The sequence below is a fragment of the Lissotriton vulgaris genome, chromosome 5, assembly GCF_964263255.1.
Source record: "Lissotriton vulgaris chromosome 5, aLisVul1.2, whole genome shotgun sequence".
NCBI lineage: Eukaryota > Metazoa > Chordata > Amphibia > Caudata > Salamandridae > Lissotriton > Lissotriton vulgaris.
Genome location: NC_141693.1, coordinates 92,866,784 through 92,883,514, shown reverse-complemented (window position 1 = coordinate 92,883,514; position 16,731 = coordinate 92,866,784). Strand labels below are relative to the sequence as shown.

Below are 16,731 nucleotides of genomic sequence, written 5' to 3'. Positions count from 1 at the left end.
GATCTGTTTGATATCTCCAGTCTCAATGTGCTGGAACCTGACATTTGAGTAGTAGGATATGCAAAAGAAAGCATTTCATTAGTGGGGATGTTGACAATGCTTATTAGTTTGAAAGGGAGCACTACATGTGAAAAACTGTACATGGTAAGCAAATGTTCCAAACTGTTAGGTTGGCCTCATCAAAGGGAGTTGGGGATTGTGCTCGGCCCAAATAATAAAGAAGAAGTCCTCCTTGTGGGCCGGGATGAGGTAACCAGCAGCAATTTTAATATGTATCCTGAAAGGTCCTCTGTAAAAGGCCTCAATTTAAATAGCACTGCCTGCAGTGTACAACTGTTGTTCCAGAGCTCCTGTTGAAGGGGGGATACGAGACAAGTTACCTGTTTTAACTGCAACTAGTCATTATAATAGCTAAGGAAATGTAAACGCCCTGTTGTGACTCTAACCACCCTTGGGGGGATGGCGCAACTGCAATTCCACGGACCTGATAATTCTCGCCTCGGTGCCTATTCCAACCATGGAGTCCCACTCTGCAACTCTGGGCAATAGCTGGATTAATCTCCACAATGGCCCCCACAACGCTAAGGATGCCTGGCCTCCACCTTGGGGGTGCCCAGGAGTGGGCACCTCACAGGGAAAGCCAGGATGGGTTCCACAGCGGTATTCGTACAAGCGCCTTGAGACCCTTGCGGGTGAGTAGTGCGCTATACAAGTATCAATTTACATTTACACTAGGCCACATGTTGTTTCCCAGTTACTCCTCTCCCCCAGCTGGGATGACATTGGTAATGCTAGCCCTTACACCAAGCCTAGGGTATGCAACGCTTACAACGCGCGTGTTACCACGACCTACCATTACCACACGGTTGTAACAACAAAAATTGTTACAACGAATTGCGCTGGGGGGCGCTCGAGGATAGTAAATCATTTAATTTACTATCCCAACACCTTCCCTACTATCCACGGGGACTAGTGTTGGAATAGTAAATTAAATGTTTTAAATTTGCGCCCCCCCAACGCAAGTCGTTGTAACGACTTGCGTTGTTACAACCGCGTTGTAATGGTAGGTCGTTGTAACGCACGCGTGGTAACATCATATATCCAAGCCTAGGGTTAGTTGTTTCTTTCCCACTGTGGTTCTTATCAGCATTTGTTCAGGCTCCCCTTTTTGTTACCAACCTTCCATGTGCCGTAGGGAGATGTGTTGTAATCTTCCTTCTCTTCCTCTCTCCCTCTTTGGTACATTCCATTCCCTCCCTCCTTCCTTCCTTCCCTTGGAACGTTCCTCCAGAGCACGCTTTAGAATGTTGGCTAGCCTGACAGTTACGGAGAGTGGATGACAGAATAAACACGTTTGGACTCACCTCTGCCTCAGAGTACTTCTTTACATCACCTTGTTTCCAGTCCAGGGAGGACCTGGCCTGGCAGTTCAGGTTGGACCATTCCCATTGGGCACAGTTTCAAGAATGATTTGCATATGGCTGGTTCAAACTGGAATGGCATGGGGAGCAAAAAAACGATGGATTTAGGCCAGATTACTGTACTGGGGTGAATGTATGACATTGTTCTGCATTCTGTTCATTAATTGTTCTTTTTGCATTTGCCAATCACAGAGGGTACAATACCCATATAATTCAGAAATTTTATATTTTACCCCGCAAACATGGCCTTTTCTTAAGATGGTGAATTGTTTAAAGGAATTCATTGGATTTCTTTAAAAACAATATTACGCGAAATATATAACCTTTTTATTTTTCCTGAAGAAGCAACACTTTACTGTAGAAGTACCAAAACATGCATTAGATTGTTTCTGCATTCTTTTAAAATTCTCAAATAAAATGGCAAAATCATAAATATGATTTTGCTTTAATGAAGGCTTCAGATTTCTGTCTATATTCACAAATTACGCAAGAAATTGGAAGGATTCTAGCATCTTTCTGAAGTCACGCAGGAGGTCCATCAAGGATTCTCTTCCATTTATTATTGGATTTCCCAGGAGCATGCCTGAAAATCTGCATGAGGTTCAGGTTTCCAACCATGAACCTAGAAAGATCAAGTGACTTTTGCTGTGGGATGCTCTACCCGCAGTGCCAAGTTCTGCATAGCGGAGAACACTAAACAATTGGTATAGGATCCCCAGTGAAAAAGCAAATTTTTCTCAGGGGGGAAAAAAATTTTCCCCATGAAGAAAGACCTTCCCAGTAAATATGGGAGTGAGCTGTTCCTCTTCCCGCCCTTTACAATTCTGACTGGAAATGGTCAAAGTGAAGTTTGAGAACACAGCGAGTACAGATATTTGTGGGTGTTCCAAGATTTCCTGATGGAAATCATGTTATTTAATGCCAACTTCCTACCCGTTAAGAGGGATTTACAGCTGGGGAGTTCTCTGTACCTGTGATGGAGATTTCCACCCTTCTAACATGGGTTACCAGGAATCGCTTTTTGAATTCCTGACACTTGTAGAAAATGTAAATTTGGTAAAAAATGTAAGTTTACAACCCTATTTACCTTTGCGAATAGGGCCCATATTGTTCCTAAGAACTCACGAAACTTTTACAATTTTGCAGCGGTGTAGAGAATCAAAACATCAAAGACAATGTGTCCAAAATGTAAATGACTTCCAAATCTGAAGTTAAATACATTTCTTGTAAACAGAATTACATTAAAACATTTAGCAGTAGTGGAAAAATACATTGAGAAAAGATTTGTGGGACTATGTGAAAGAATTAAAATCCCTTTCAACTATTTACTAGTGAGGGCATAGCAATAAATTATAGTTTTAGTGCTTGGTTCCAACATGGAGTAACCTAACCAGGATCTCATTAACTAGTCATTCTAACTGAAGGGTCAGCTAGTTCACACCCCTTCCAAATATTAACTGATGATAGCCCACAAGCTTCACTTTAGGTGGGTGATTAGGCATTTACCTACAGATAGCAATTGCTCTTTTTTGATTTTTAAATGCCTCCCTGGTTATTTTCATGTTATGTGACGCACACAGCTAAGAAATGCAAATGGTCAACAGGAGATGGTGCAGCTGGCACGTCGACGGCTAGTAGGGAGTATTATTGGACCATGACTGTCGCTGCGAAAACGTAAACCGGGAGTTCCTCTTTCCATACCTGGGCTCAGAGTTCCTCTTTCCACACTTGGGCTCAGAATCACTCTGTTTGCGTGACATTTGGAATGCAAATATTTCCTGCAGCTCCACACATCATAGCAGCATAAAAGACTCTGCCTAGTCCTAATTGTGGTCAAGGTCATAGCTGTTTGCTGCTGCACTGATACTCATCCCTTCATGCTCACTGCTGTGATGTGCTGGTTCTCTCATCTCTAGTGTAGATGTTCTTGCCCTTGGAGCTTACTTGTGGCTCATATGATTTTTTTAGTCATTAAACAGAGTCAGGTTCTTTCTTGTTCTTGACCATTGATTTGATTTGAATCGTGGCTCCTCTGGTCAGCTGTGTCTCTCGAGGCACTATGGCGCATTCAGTCTGGCAAGCTTGGGTGGTAGGAAGTGCCGACGCTAGCTTCACCTTGCACCTGCGCATTGCCCACCAAGCGCTTGCCAGCTGTGGTTAGTGCTGTCTATGTGCAGCCAGACACTGTTCAGTACAAGCACACTCACGGCGTGTGATGAGAGATCTGGTGCCGCTGCAGGGCGGGACTCCATGGAGCTTAGCATGGCCGCTACAATGTCCAACCTTCGGTTCCACCTCTCTGTGCTGCAACCCCGGGGGGACTGGGTGAGACACAACAAATTCAAACTGACCCCATGCTGCCAGCTTATCTGATATGTGCACTGTGGTCTAAACTACCGGTCCATCTCAGGGATATATAGATCTAACAAAGTCACCCACAGCAACACAATTAAAATACACCCTAACAAACTTACATCCCTAGATGCCAACTGTGACACTTTAGCGCTACTGCACAACAAAGGCCAAGACCAGTGTGCTCTTATGGGTCAGCCCTGCAGCTCAATCTTTAACTAACACTATGCTACCAAGCATTTTAGGCTAGAATAGACCGGCTAGCACGCGAGGGAAAATTGCACCCCTCAACAACAAACACCTCAATTGTAACAACATCACACCTCAAGTTTTACTTCCATTCTCTTTACTGGGAGATTTTGCACCATAGCAACCCTTCATTGATGATCACCTGAAATGTATGGTTTACCAATTCCTTTTCCCTCACCTTAAGCCATTCAATCTGTAATTTCAACATTCATTTGAATGAATGCACAACAAATCCACCTGCCAACTGATGCCTTGTCTCCATGAAAACAATCCCGCCCAGCACTAAGAATCTCTTACCTATAAGAAGGGTTACACCAATTACCTCATCATTGCTACAAAAGGGATTGTACAAACACTCGCCCCTTATCCAGTAGATTGGTCGAGTCTCTTCAGCCTTCCTTTTCTTCTTGACTGCAATCCTTCCACGCAGAACAGTTTACCCAGAAAAGTCATCAGCAGCACTAAAGATTATAAAACAGTCACCAAGCATATGGTTGCCTATCAGTTACTCTGACCTCATATACCCTACTTCACACGTCCAAGAGTACAACTGCAAGATCACCTTTATATCTGGATTTCTTTACCCTCCGATGACCAACCTAATAAAAGCAAGGATCCGATTTAACTGGTACTCACCCCAATTTAACATGTAAAAGCAAACACTGAGAGCTGCTGAAATAAAATGGTGAAAGCACCGGTCTGAAGACACATATACTGTAGTTTGCTACTAAGCCAAATATGTCTGATCCATAAATGGGATAATAGGGCAAAAACACATCACAAAAAACTTTACAGTATATTAAAACAGCATTCGGTTTCCCTCGTCTACCAGCATCAACTATAACTACCTACCAGCTAGAGAAATTAAGGAGAAATTCAATTCCTAGTTACACATCCTGGAAAACCACACTGGTCAGAAAAGAGACAGACGTCTTTCCACCATTAAGAAAGAGATACGAAACTTTAAAACAAAGTGCATCTTGGCCAAATGGTCTTTCTACAATTCACTGAAAAATCAATCATGTGGCCTACAACCATCACAATATTCCAATTATACCATCCCTCCACCATAACCAAAGAACATAGATGGGTCTCTGCATTACAAACTGCACTAACTTTCTTCCCAGAGTGGAGTTTGGTAATGACATTCTAAAAACTGGCCATGTACAACTACTCAAACTTAAAAAAACTGATGTTGACCCAACTGTTACCGACCCAACCAAATTATTGCCCTTTCCTCGCTAACAAAGATTATTGAGAAATGCTTTGTCGTCCACTCAATGCAGTGTGTCAGAATATTGATAACAAAAATATAATCTGCCATAAACAGTATGCCTAAATATAGTTTACAAAGATTCTGCTCAATCAGATGTAGAATTTCTCAGACAATATTTTAGTCAATTATATTTGGACACAAAATTTTGGGTTGTTTAGAGCTAGTCTTCAATATTATGATCCATAAAATATGAATACAATATGAAGCACCAATTCCTTTGTCTCTTCTGTCTGAATTAAATGCCGGCATCAGTACTGAAACAAGCTTCTTCAAGATCTTAATTGACTCGCTTCAACTCCTCAACAGAGGAAACTCTTTTCTTGTGTTACATAACGCTTGTCTACATTCAACACCTTTTATAGCAACATCCTCCTTATCCTCCTAGATTCAGAACGCATGACCTCTGACGACCTCGATCTTAGCAGGTTACATTCCAACCACGCTAACTGAATACTAAAACTAAAAATGGAGGCTCTATCATCAATACCCTTTAACCATAATGTGTGCCACCAGGCTCTAACCTATGCTCTGAAGGAACTCCCTTGGCTCCCTTTGCGAGCCCGCACATTCTTCAAAACCAGCGGCATCATTTACAAAGCCATTGCAACCAGCACCCCTTTTTATATTCAAGTCAAGTCATAAAATTTGTATAGCGCACTACATACCCAGAGGGTTTCAAGGCGCTTAGGAAGGGGAGGAGGATTATTTGTCAAATATCCACGTTTTAAGCTGCTTTCTGAACGCTAGGTGGTTCTGGGTGAGGCGAAGGTAAGCGGGGAGTGAGTTCCATGTTTTAGCAGCCAGGTATGAAAAGGATCTGCCTCCCATGGTGGTCTTGTTGATGCGAGGTACAGTGGCGAAGGCTTGGCAGGAAGAGCGAAGTTGGCGGGAGGGGGTGTAGAAGGACAGTCGAGAGTTGAGGCAATCTGGTCCAATGTCGTAGAGTGATTTGTGTGCGTGGGTAAGCAGTCGGAAAGTGATCCTCTTATTGACGGGTAGCCAGTGGAGGTCTTTAAGGTGACCAGAGATGTGTTCATTGCATGGGATGTCTAATATGAGCCTGGCTGAGGCGTTTTGGATTCGTTGTAGTTTCTTCTGGAGTTTAGCGGTGGTACCTGCGTAGAGGGTGTTTCCGTAGTCCAGTCGGCTCGTGACTAGAGCGTGGGTGACTGTTTTCCTTGTTTCGGAGGGGATCCAGCGAAATGTTTTTCTGAGCATGCGAAGAATGTTAAAGCAGGAAGAGGATACGGCGCTGACTTGTCTGTTCATTGAGAGTGAAGAATCCAGGATGACGCCAAGGTTCCGTGCGTGGTCTGTCGGGAGGGGTGCTTTTCCGAGGGCTTCCGGCCACCAGGAGTCGTCCCATGCAGAGGGGGATGTACCTAAGATGAGGACTTCTGTTTTGTCTGAGTTCAGTTTCAGACGGCTTTGTTTCATCCATTCGGCGACTTCTTTCATTCCTTCGTGTAAGTTAGTTTTGGCGGTGCTGGGGTCCTTGGTGAGAGAAAGGATCAGTTGAGTGTCATCCGCGTAAGAGATGATGTTGAGGTTGTGTTGGCGGGCGATGGCCGCGAGGGGGCTCATGTATACGTTGAAGAGGGTGGGACTGAGTGAGGATCCTTGAGGTACGCCGCAGATGACTTCAGAGGCCTCGGACTTGAATGGTGGGAGGCGGACTCTCTGGGTTCTTCCGGTGAGGAACAAGGTGATCCAATCAAGTGCTTTTCCTTGGATTCCGATGTTATTGAGGCGTTGTAGAAGGGTGCTGTGGCAGACTGTGTCGATGGCGTGTCTGTGGATCGAGCGGGTGTTGAGAAGGATGCATTGTAGGAGATTGGGGTCGGGAATCTGTGGTGTGGTCGTAGCGGAGATGGACAACAGGCCTTTTACATCTTTATAATCCCGGTAGGGAATAAAATCCCCATATCCATCAGGACCGTACCATGCTGAACCCATTTAGGAAAGAATCAAAACTCATGTCTTTAACACCTTGGCTGCGGAGCATATTCCCCTCCTGTGCTGAAAATGCTTGAATTTCATTGTTCAATTGGTTCATGACAATGTCAGCTCGTCATGAGCACACGAGCACCGTGCCTCATGACGAGTTGAGCTCGTCATGAGCATGGAAAGGGTTAAAGAACAGCACACCACAATGCATTGCCCATCTACTACTCAAGTCCCTCTTCCATCACTTGCCGACTTTAAGCTTGCCCTTGACCATGTACAGTGCTCTGCTGCTTTTTGGCTAGGTTTATGCTATAGAAATACTTATACACAACCATACACATTCTCTCTTCTTTGCCCGCATCCTGTTCAATCTTTATTTTGCACCAAAAGGTGTGCCTTACAGAAAAACTGTATTTTTTTCGGTTGTACTTCTAAACGGCCCCCTATGTGGCTCCCTGACATTAACCACAAGCACATCAGAAATACACCCTTGCTTCAAATCCCCGCCAGTTCAGGGATGGGACGCAATCTTGGAGGGGGCAATTGCGTGCAGAGCAAAGGGTGGTGGATTGCTATCCTTTTCTGCAGGGAAGGGTAATTGGTTAGTTCTGGTGCTGGTAAGGCCCCACCTTCTGGAGGGAGGGGCAATTGGTTGGTTCCGGCACTGCACCAGTGCTGTTTCTATTTCAAGGAGGGCCTTGTCTGCACCAAGAGTGATTTGCTGTTTCCAATGGAGAGAGTAACCTTGTCTGCAGCCAGGAGTACTTAGCTGTCAGATAAAGCACCATAAGAAGCCATAACTGCACAACGAGTTAATTGGGTGTTTCTGGTGCTGCAAAAGGTTTTGATTGCAGGTAGGTTCAACTTGATGTATCCATTGCAGGTAGGAGCCTTGTCTGCAGAAGGGGTAATGCCCGGCTATTTACCGGTCGCATTTTCATTACTCTGTGTCATCCACATCAGAGTCCTTACGTAATGACTCAGGACTGTGAGAAAGAAGATGGACGAGGGGGTATTGTCACTTTCTTGTGCTGCCTGGGAAGGTCCTTGTCTGGAGGGAGGGGTAACTGGCAATTTCTGGCAACGAGTTCTGGGGTAACTGGCAGTTTCTGGCGACTAGTTCTGGGGTAACTGACAGTTTCTGGCAACTAGTTCTGGGGTAACTGGCAGTTTCTGGCGACGAGTTCTGAGGAAACTGGCAGTTTCTGGCAACGAGTTCTAGGGTAACGCAGTTTCTGGTGACAAGTTCTGGGGTAACTGGTTGTTTCTGGTGACGAGTTCTGGGGTAACTGGCTGTTTCTGGCGCCTTGTTCTGGGGTAACTGGCTGTTTCTGGCAACGAGTTCTGGGGCAACTGGCTGTTTCTGGCGCCTTGTTCTGGGGTAACTGGTAGTTTCTGGCAACGATTTATGGGGTAACGCAGTTTCTGGTGACAAGTTCTGGGGTAATTGGTGGTTTCCGGCGACAAGGTCTGGGGTAACTGGCTGTTTCTGGTGCCGAGTTCTGGGGTAAATGGCTGTTTCTGGTGACAAGTTCTGGGGTAACTGGCTGTTTCTGGTGCCTTGTTCTGGAGTAACTGGCTGTTTCTGGCGCCAACCTTTGGCGTAAACGGCTGTTTCTGGCAAAGAGCTCTGAGGTAACTGGCTGTTTCTGGCGCCAAGTTCTGGGGTAACTGGCTGTTTCTGGCAACGAGTTCTGGGGTAACTGGCTGTTTGTGGTGCCTTGTTCTGGGGTAACTGGCCGTTTCTGGCAACGAGTTCTGGGGTAACGCAGTTTCTGGTGACAAATTCTGGGGTAACTGGTTGTTTCTGGCGACAAGTTCTGGGGTAACTGGCTGTTTCTGGTGCCGAGTTCTGAGGTAAATGGCTGTTTCTGGCGACAAGTTCTGGGGTAAATTGCTGTTTCTGGTGCCTTGTTCGGGGGTAACTGGCTGTTTCTGGTGCCGACTTTTGGGGTAAATGGCTGTTTCTGGCGACAAGCTCTGAGGTAACTGACTGTTTCTGGCAACTTGTTCTGGGGTAACTGGCTGTTTCTGGCAACGACATCTGGGGTAACTGGCTGTTTCTGGCGTCTTGTTCTGGGGTAACTGGCAGTTTCTGGCAACGATTTCTGGGGTAATGCAGTTTCTGGTGACAAGTTCTGGGGTAACTGGTTGTTTCTGGTGTCAAGGTCTGGGGTAACTGTCTGTTTCTGGCGTCGAGTTCTGGGGTAAATGGCTGTTTCTGGTGACAAGTTCTGGGGTAACTGGCTGTTTCTGGTGCCTTGTTCTGGAATAACTGGCTGTTTCTGGCGCCAACCTTTGGGGTAAATGGCTGTTTCTGTCGACGAGCTCTGAGGTAACTGGCTGTTTCTGGCAACGAGTTCTGGGGTAACTGGCTGTTTCTGGCGCCTTGTTCTGGGGTAACTGGCAGTTTCTGGCAACAAGTTCTGGGGTAACGCAGTTTCTGGTGACAAGTTCTGGGGTAACTGGTTGTTTCTGGCGACAAGTTCTGGGGTAACTGGCTGTTTCTGGTGCCAAGTTCTGGGGTAAATGACTGATATTGGCGACAAGTTCTGGGGTAAATAGCTGTTTCTAGTGCCTTGTTCTGGGGTAACTGGCTGTTTCTGGTGCCGAGTTCTGGGGTAAATGGCTGTTTCTGGTGACAAGTTCTGGGGTAACTGGCTGTTTCTGGTGCCTTGTTCAGGAGTAACTGGCTGTTTCTGGCGCCAACCTTTGGGGTAAATGGCTGTTTCTGGCGACAAGTTCTGGGGTAAATCGCCGTTTCTGGTGCCTTGTTCCGTGGTAACTGGCTGTTTCTGGTGCCGACTTTTGGGGTAAATGGCTGTTTCTGGCGACGAGCTCTGAGGTAACTGACTGTTTCTGGCAACTTGTTCTGGGGTAACTGGCTGTTTCTGGCAACGATGTCTGGGGTAACTGACTGTTTCTGGCGTCTTGTTCTGGGGTAACTGGCAGTTTCTGGCAACGATTTCTGGGGTAATGCAGTTTCTGGTGACAAGTTCTGGGGTAACTGGTTGTTTCTGGCGTCAAGGTCTGGGGTAACTGTCTGTTTCTGGCGCCGAGTTCTGGGGTAAATGTCTGTTTCTGGTGACAAGTTCTGGGGTAACTGGCTGTTTCTGGTGCCTTGTTCTGGAGTAACTGGCTGTTTCTGGTGCCAACCTTTGGGGTAAATGGCTGTTTCTATCGACGAGCTCTGAGATAACCGGCTGTTTCTGATGCCGAGTTCTGGGGTAACTGGCTGTTTCTGGCAACGAGTTCTGGGGTGACTGGCTGTTTCTGGCGCCTTGTTCTGGGGTAACTGGCAGTTTCTGGCAACAAGTTCTGGGGTAACGCAGTTTCTGGTGACAAGTTCTGGGGTTACTGGTTGTTTCTGGCGACAAGTTCTGGGGTAACTGGCTGTTTCTGGTGCCGAGTTCTGGGGTAAATGACTGTTTTTGGCGACAAGTTCTGGGGTAAATAGCTGTTTCTAGTGCCTTGTTCTAAGGTAACTGTCTGTTTCTGGTGCCGAGTTCTGGGGTAAATGGCTGTTTCTGGTGACAAGTTCTGGGGTAACTGGCTGTTTCTGGTGCCTTGTTCTGGAGTAACTGGCTGTTTCTGGCGCCAACCTCTGGGGTAAATGGCTGTTTCTGTCGACAAGCTCTGAGGTAACTGGCTGTTTCTGGTGCCGAGTTCTGGGGTAACTGGCTGTTTCTGGCAACGAGTTCTGGGGTAACTGGCTGTTTCTGGGGTAACTGGCAGTTTCTGGCAACAAGTTCTGGGGTAACGCAGTTTCTGGTGACAAGTTCTGGGGTAACTGGTTGTTTCTGGCGACAAGTTCTGGGGTAACTGGCTGTTTCTGGTGCCAAGTTCTGGGGTAAATGACTGATTTTGGCGACAAGTTCTGGGGTAAATAGCTGTTTCTAGTGCCTTGTTCTGGGGTAACTGGCTGTTTCTGGTGCCGAGTTCTGGGGTAAATGGCTGTTTCTGGTGACAAGTTCTGGGGTAACTGGCTGTTTCTGGTGCCTTGTTCAGGAGTAACTGGCTGTTTCTGGCGCCAACCTTTGGGGTAAATGGCTGTTTCTGGCGACAAGTTCTGGGGTAAATGGCCGTTTCTGGCGCCTTGTTCCGTGGTAACTGGCTGTTTCTGGTGCCGACTTTTGGGGTAAATGGCTGTTTCTGGCGACGAGCTCTGAGGTAACTGACTGTTTCTGGCAACTTGTTCTGGGGTAACTGGCTGTTTCTGGCAACGACGTCTGGGGTAACTGACTGTTTCTGGCGTCTTGTTCTGGGGTAACTAGCAGTTTCTGGCAACGATTTCTGGGGTAATGCAGTTTCTGGTGACAAGTTCTGGGGTAACTGGTTGTTTCTGGCGTCAAGGTCTGGGGTAACTGTCTGTTTCTGGCGCCGAGTTCTGGGGTAAATGTCTGTTTCTGGTGACAAGTTCTGGGGTAACTGGCTGTTTCTGGTGCCTTGTTCTGGAGTAACTGGCTGTTTCTGGTGCCAACCTTTGGGGTAAATGGCTGTTTCTATCGACGAGCTCTGAGATAACCGGCTGTTTCTGATGCCGAGTTCTGGGGTAACAGGCTGTTTCTGGCAACGAGTTCTGGGGTAACTGGCTGTTTCTGGCGCCTTGTTCTGGGGTAACTGGCAGTTTCTGGCAACAAGTTCTGGGGTAACGCAGTTTCTGGTGACAAGTTCTGGGGTAACTGGTTGTTTCTGGCGACAAGTTCTGGGGTAACTGGCTGTTTCTGGTGCCGAGTTCTGGGGTAAATGACTGTTTTTGGCGACAAGTTCTGGGGTAAATAGCTGTTTCTAGTGCCTTGTTCTGGGGTAACTGTCTGTTTCTGGTGCCGAGTTCTGGGGTAAATGGCTGTTTCTGGTGACAAGTTCTGGGGTAACTGGCTGTTTCTGGTGCCTTGTTCTGGAGTAACTGGCTGTTTCTGGCGCCAACCTCTGGGGTAAATGGCTGTTTCTGTCGACAAGCTCTGAGGTAACTGGCTGTTTCTGGTGCCGAGTTCTGGGGTAACTGGCTGTTTCTGGCAACGAGTTCTGGGGTAACTGGCTGTTTCTGGCGCCTTGTTCTGGGGTAACTGGCAGTTTCTGGCAACAAGTTCTGGGGTAACGCAGTTTCTGGTGACAAGTTCTGGTGTAACTGGTTCTTTCTGGGGGCAAGTTCTAGGGTAACTGGCTGTTTCTGGTGCCGAGTTTTGGGGTAAATGGCTGTTTCTGGCGACGAGCTCTGAGGTAACTGGCTGTTTCTGGCACCGAGTTCTGGGGTAACTAGCAGTTTCTGGTGATGAGTTCTGGGGTAACTGGGTGTTTCTGGCGCCGAGTTTTGGGGTAACTAGCAGTTTCTGGTGATGAGTTCTTGGGTAACTGGCTGTTTCTGGCGCCTTGTTCTGGGGTAACCGGCTGATCTGGCGACGAGACTCACGCATACTACTCCTAGCTGGCGGAGACTCCCAACAGCTACTGAGCCAGGCTTTGAAACGCTTCTCTTGTATTGATGTGCGAGGCCAGGGCCGCGGCGGCGGGGCTGCTCGTTCAGTAATGCTCGGGGCTGAATTCACAGCATGTTCCGCTGGCTCCCTGCGAGCTGCCGCATGCCCTGAATACTGTCAAAGCCGTTTCCCCCGCCACTGCGCTCTGCCAGCGCCTTTCACACATTGCTGTCTGCTCGCTGAATTCACGTCCTTTAATCTCGCTGTGTGCAGGCAGACCTTTCTACCAAAGCTGTCCCCGCCGCAATTAACATTTGGGAAACATTGGTTGTTGAGCTCAACAATTTGACGGCTCAAAATAGCACTGGAAAATATCGCGAAAGCTCAGAGCCACCTGAGTAGCAAATAAATACATAAATGTGTCCACATAATGGCGACATGTACGGAAGGGACAGCCAGGTCTTTGGGGGAAGGAAGAAGGCGGCCTGGGAGCATGTTGGCGCCTTGAGCGTTCAGTATGTACTAGTGGTTAATTGCAACAGCCTATTTCTCTGCTAGCGCCGCCTTTACAGAACCAAATACTAATGGATGTGGCATAATGGTCAGAGCTGCCGACTTCGGAGTTTGGGAACCAGGTTCAAGTCTGATGTCGTCGCAACATCCTGTGATTCTGAACACATCATGTAGTCTCTCCATGCCTACCATGAATGAATGGTGTCCTTAACTGGCACTCGTGAAAAGTACCAGTGTTGATTAAACTGGTGCAGAGCACCTGAAACCACTAGCTCAAATTAAGCACAGCAGGCCAGATCCTAAAGAGAACAGTAGGTGATTTTCTATTCCCTGGCTATTGTTGATACAACAATATTTCATTGGGTCGCGCAGGTGACCAAACTGATCAATTATACATTGGAATCAATGTATTTACATAATGTTTACAACTCTCCAGCTCAACCGGGACTGGAAGATAAAGGAATGCAAATTTGCATTAAAATTAGTCAAGAATATAGAACTCATTAATGACCGAACTAGAGGAAGAAGAGACCACAATTTCAATATGAAAGGAAAAATACCTCATTTGAAAACTCATCATGAAAAGGAAGCCCTAAAACCCCACCTCCCACAGAATAAATCCTTTAACCGCAATATCAGTTTGGAGGGCAAATAGTACATAGACCAAGGGAAAAAGCAGACCAAAAAATTAGATTTCAATTTCCTCAAAGCAGGGATTTTTCCAAATATATATCAATTCGGATATCTGTCGTGGTTTACTTGTGAGTGTCTAGACAATCTACAAATATCTCTGACCTACTTGTGTGTAAATTATATGTGTTGTAACTTATTAAAATACATATATGGTACTCATGTACGTTGATCATTTGCCTAATCTTTTCCAATCCAGAGCTATTGTTCTTCACATATTCCCTCAAGTAAGTCAATTACTCATGTGTAGTTTTAGAAAACTTTTGTAGGATTAACGTAGTTTTTCTTAACATTTGAGCGAATTAATCTACTTACTTCTTTCACTCTTTGTACTTTATATGCTTTGCTGCTCTTTCCTTCCATTCCTGTACCATTGAGGCCTGAGCCATTCTGATGTAATTTCAGGGGTGCACGCAAACTTGGAAAACATATTGTAAAATTATCGTAAATACACACTAAATTACGACTTTGTGGGTTTTCATCAAATGGGCTTTATATTTTCCTAGCTTTCCATTTCACAGTCTTCTGGAAGACTAACTGTTCTATTCTAATTAGAAAATTATTTATGCGTAGTTTACACATCAGCGCATAAACTGCACATGTATGCCAAGTGCTTAATTTGAGCAGGTGGGGCCCACCAGCACACAATTTTGGGGACCGGCACTTCCCTCCTCAGACTTCGACACGGAGCAAGATAGAGAACAGCACAAAAGGAGGAATGAAAGGGGAAGAGAAAGACAGCAAAATTGTTACAAAAGGGAAAGCATGGAAGAAAAATAATCAGCAATAGTGAAATAGTTCCCTACAAGGAGTGCATGGTAGTCAGGGCCGGACTGGGAACCACAACCGGCCCTGGCAAGGGTGTTCGGCCGGCCTACCCTCCCCACTCGGGTGCGGGGGGGGGGGGGGGGGGGGGGGGGTATTGGGATGGAGTTGCCGCCGAGCTCTTTGCCGGGGCCGTTTTTCGGCCGATTTTGGTACAGGGCCGAGTATGCAGCTATGCTGCAAAAACGGCCCTTTACCAAAAAACGGCCCCCAGGGGCCCAAAACCGGCCGCCACCCATGCGGCGCACCAGGAGATTACCTTGTGCCCGCTATGGTCAGTCCGGCCCTGATGGTAGTGGAAGAAAGAGTTACGAGGTGGAATCAAAACAATGCAGTTCTGGCATTCGGGGAACTCGACATTCAGCCGCGCTGGGTGTGGGATTCTGAAAAAAACTGTGGGTACCCGCACGTATTATTAGGTAATGAAGCACTGTGTATGCCAGTGTTATGCATGTCACATGCTTTGTCAATCACACATAAATTATGAAATCTTAAATCCTCCTGATTAGATTCCCAGGTGTAACTCAGTCAGATTTATGGCTGTAAAAATGGATGCATGTATAAATATCTACCTGCATTCAATTTGGGGATGGGAAGTGGAAAAGGTTGTGAATGCCTATAAATATAAACACCCTTAGGATTTATTTATAAATCCTACATTGGAATGTTGAGCGCTCCATTGAAGACAGTTTAGTGCTCTGGGCTTCTAATGGCTGGTAGAAGCCTGGAGCATCAACATTCCAATGTTTGTTCACAGCTGTTGTTGTGAACAAAGGCCTCATGGAGCCAAAAGGGATTTCAACCCCCTCGGGCTCTGTGAGGCCATTGTTTTAAAAATTAGAACATGCTGGCCTCTAGTGGCGGAATGTTCTAATAGCCTTAGAGCCCTCGAAAGTGGGCTTTTCCTGGCCTTAAAAGGCCCGCTCCCTTGTTAAAGAGCACGCTACGGCAAGCTCTAAGACTATAGTAGTTTTGAATACATCTTTTTCTTCTAACCGTAAATCCAAGTTTGGAGAATAACAAACATGAATTTGCACTTGCAAATTATGCTACTAATGCAACCTAGGTTCAGAAACAGCTTTGAGAACCAGGTATTACTTCGGTTAGACCTTGTAATTAGCAAAAGAGGAGACAAAGGGTAAACGTCCTGTGGGAGTAGATTCTATTGTCCTTGAGGCAGCAGGAATTTTGCTCCACTCAATTTAGGAATGTCCAGAATGGAGGGAAATTGATCCTGTTTTTTTAATTTATTTAATGTGTTGCTTATTGAGCAGGTATATTTTCTATAGTTTGTGTTTATCTTTTAAAGTAATTTTTATATCTATTCTATATCTATTTTATATCTAATCTATTTGCTGATGGTTTGTGTCATTGTCCCTCTGTGAGGTGGGGTGAGTAGGACCTGAAAGAAATATTGCATTAAATAAACTTGAAATCATTGTGAAATAAAGAGACCAATTACTTGTTACTAATACAGCCACCTTGAAACGCTAGCTGTTGCAACTGCTCTGCTCATTTGTACCAGTTAATACCTCAACCCTGAGATCAGACCTTTTGGCCTTCAATTTAGAGTCAAACTCTCAGGTCCCTCTTTGTAGCTGTACTTTGTTCTTCTTTCATCTTTACCAGTGGCGGCTCATCAACAGGGGTGCTCAGATTCTTCCCATCCCCCAATAAGCTCTGCTCTGCTCTGCTACCTATTCAATGTATCTGTAATCATGATGAACAGTGCCAGTGCACAGGCCAGCCCTCTCTGCCTCTCTAGGCTCCCCATGAGGAAGAGGAGTGGGCCAAGGCACAAAGGATCTACAGAGTTATGTTCATAAACATAGCACTCCATAGGTGAATTCAACTACTGTCCCCTCAAACAGGCACTGTCCCTTTTATTTAGCAGACTTACTGCACATGCCTCAGGCAGCCAATTATGTCTGCTAAAATGGGGCAGTAATGATGCACATCATTGCATCCATGTGCTTGACAAAAGGATTGGATCAGAAGCTTTCTCCCGGTTTCTGATAGGGCGGTGTGTTTCCAGCCCTAG

General features: G+C 46.0%; 1 protein-coding gene across 2 annotated transcripts in view; it reads left to right on the top strand.

Annotated features, from left to right (window-relative positions):
• GARNL3 (GTPase activating Rap/RanGAP domain like 3) overlaps positions 1–16,731 on the top strand; it is a 1,096,377-nt gene that overhangs the window by 760,785 nt on the left and 318,861 nt on the right. The window lies entirely within an intron of this gene.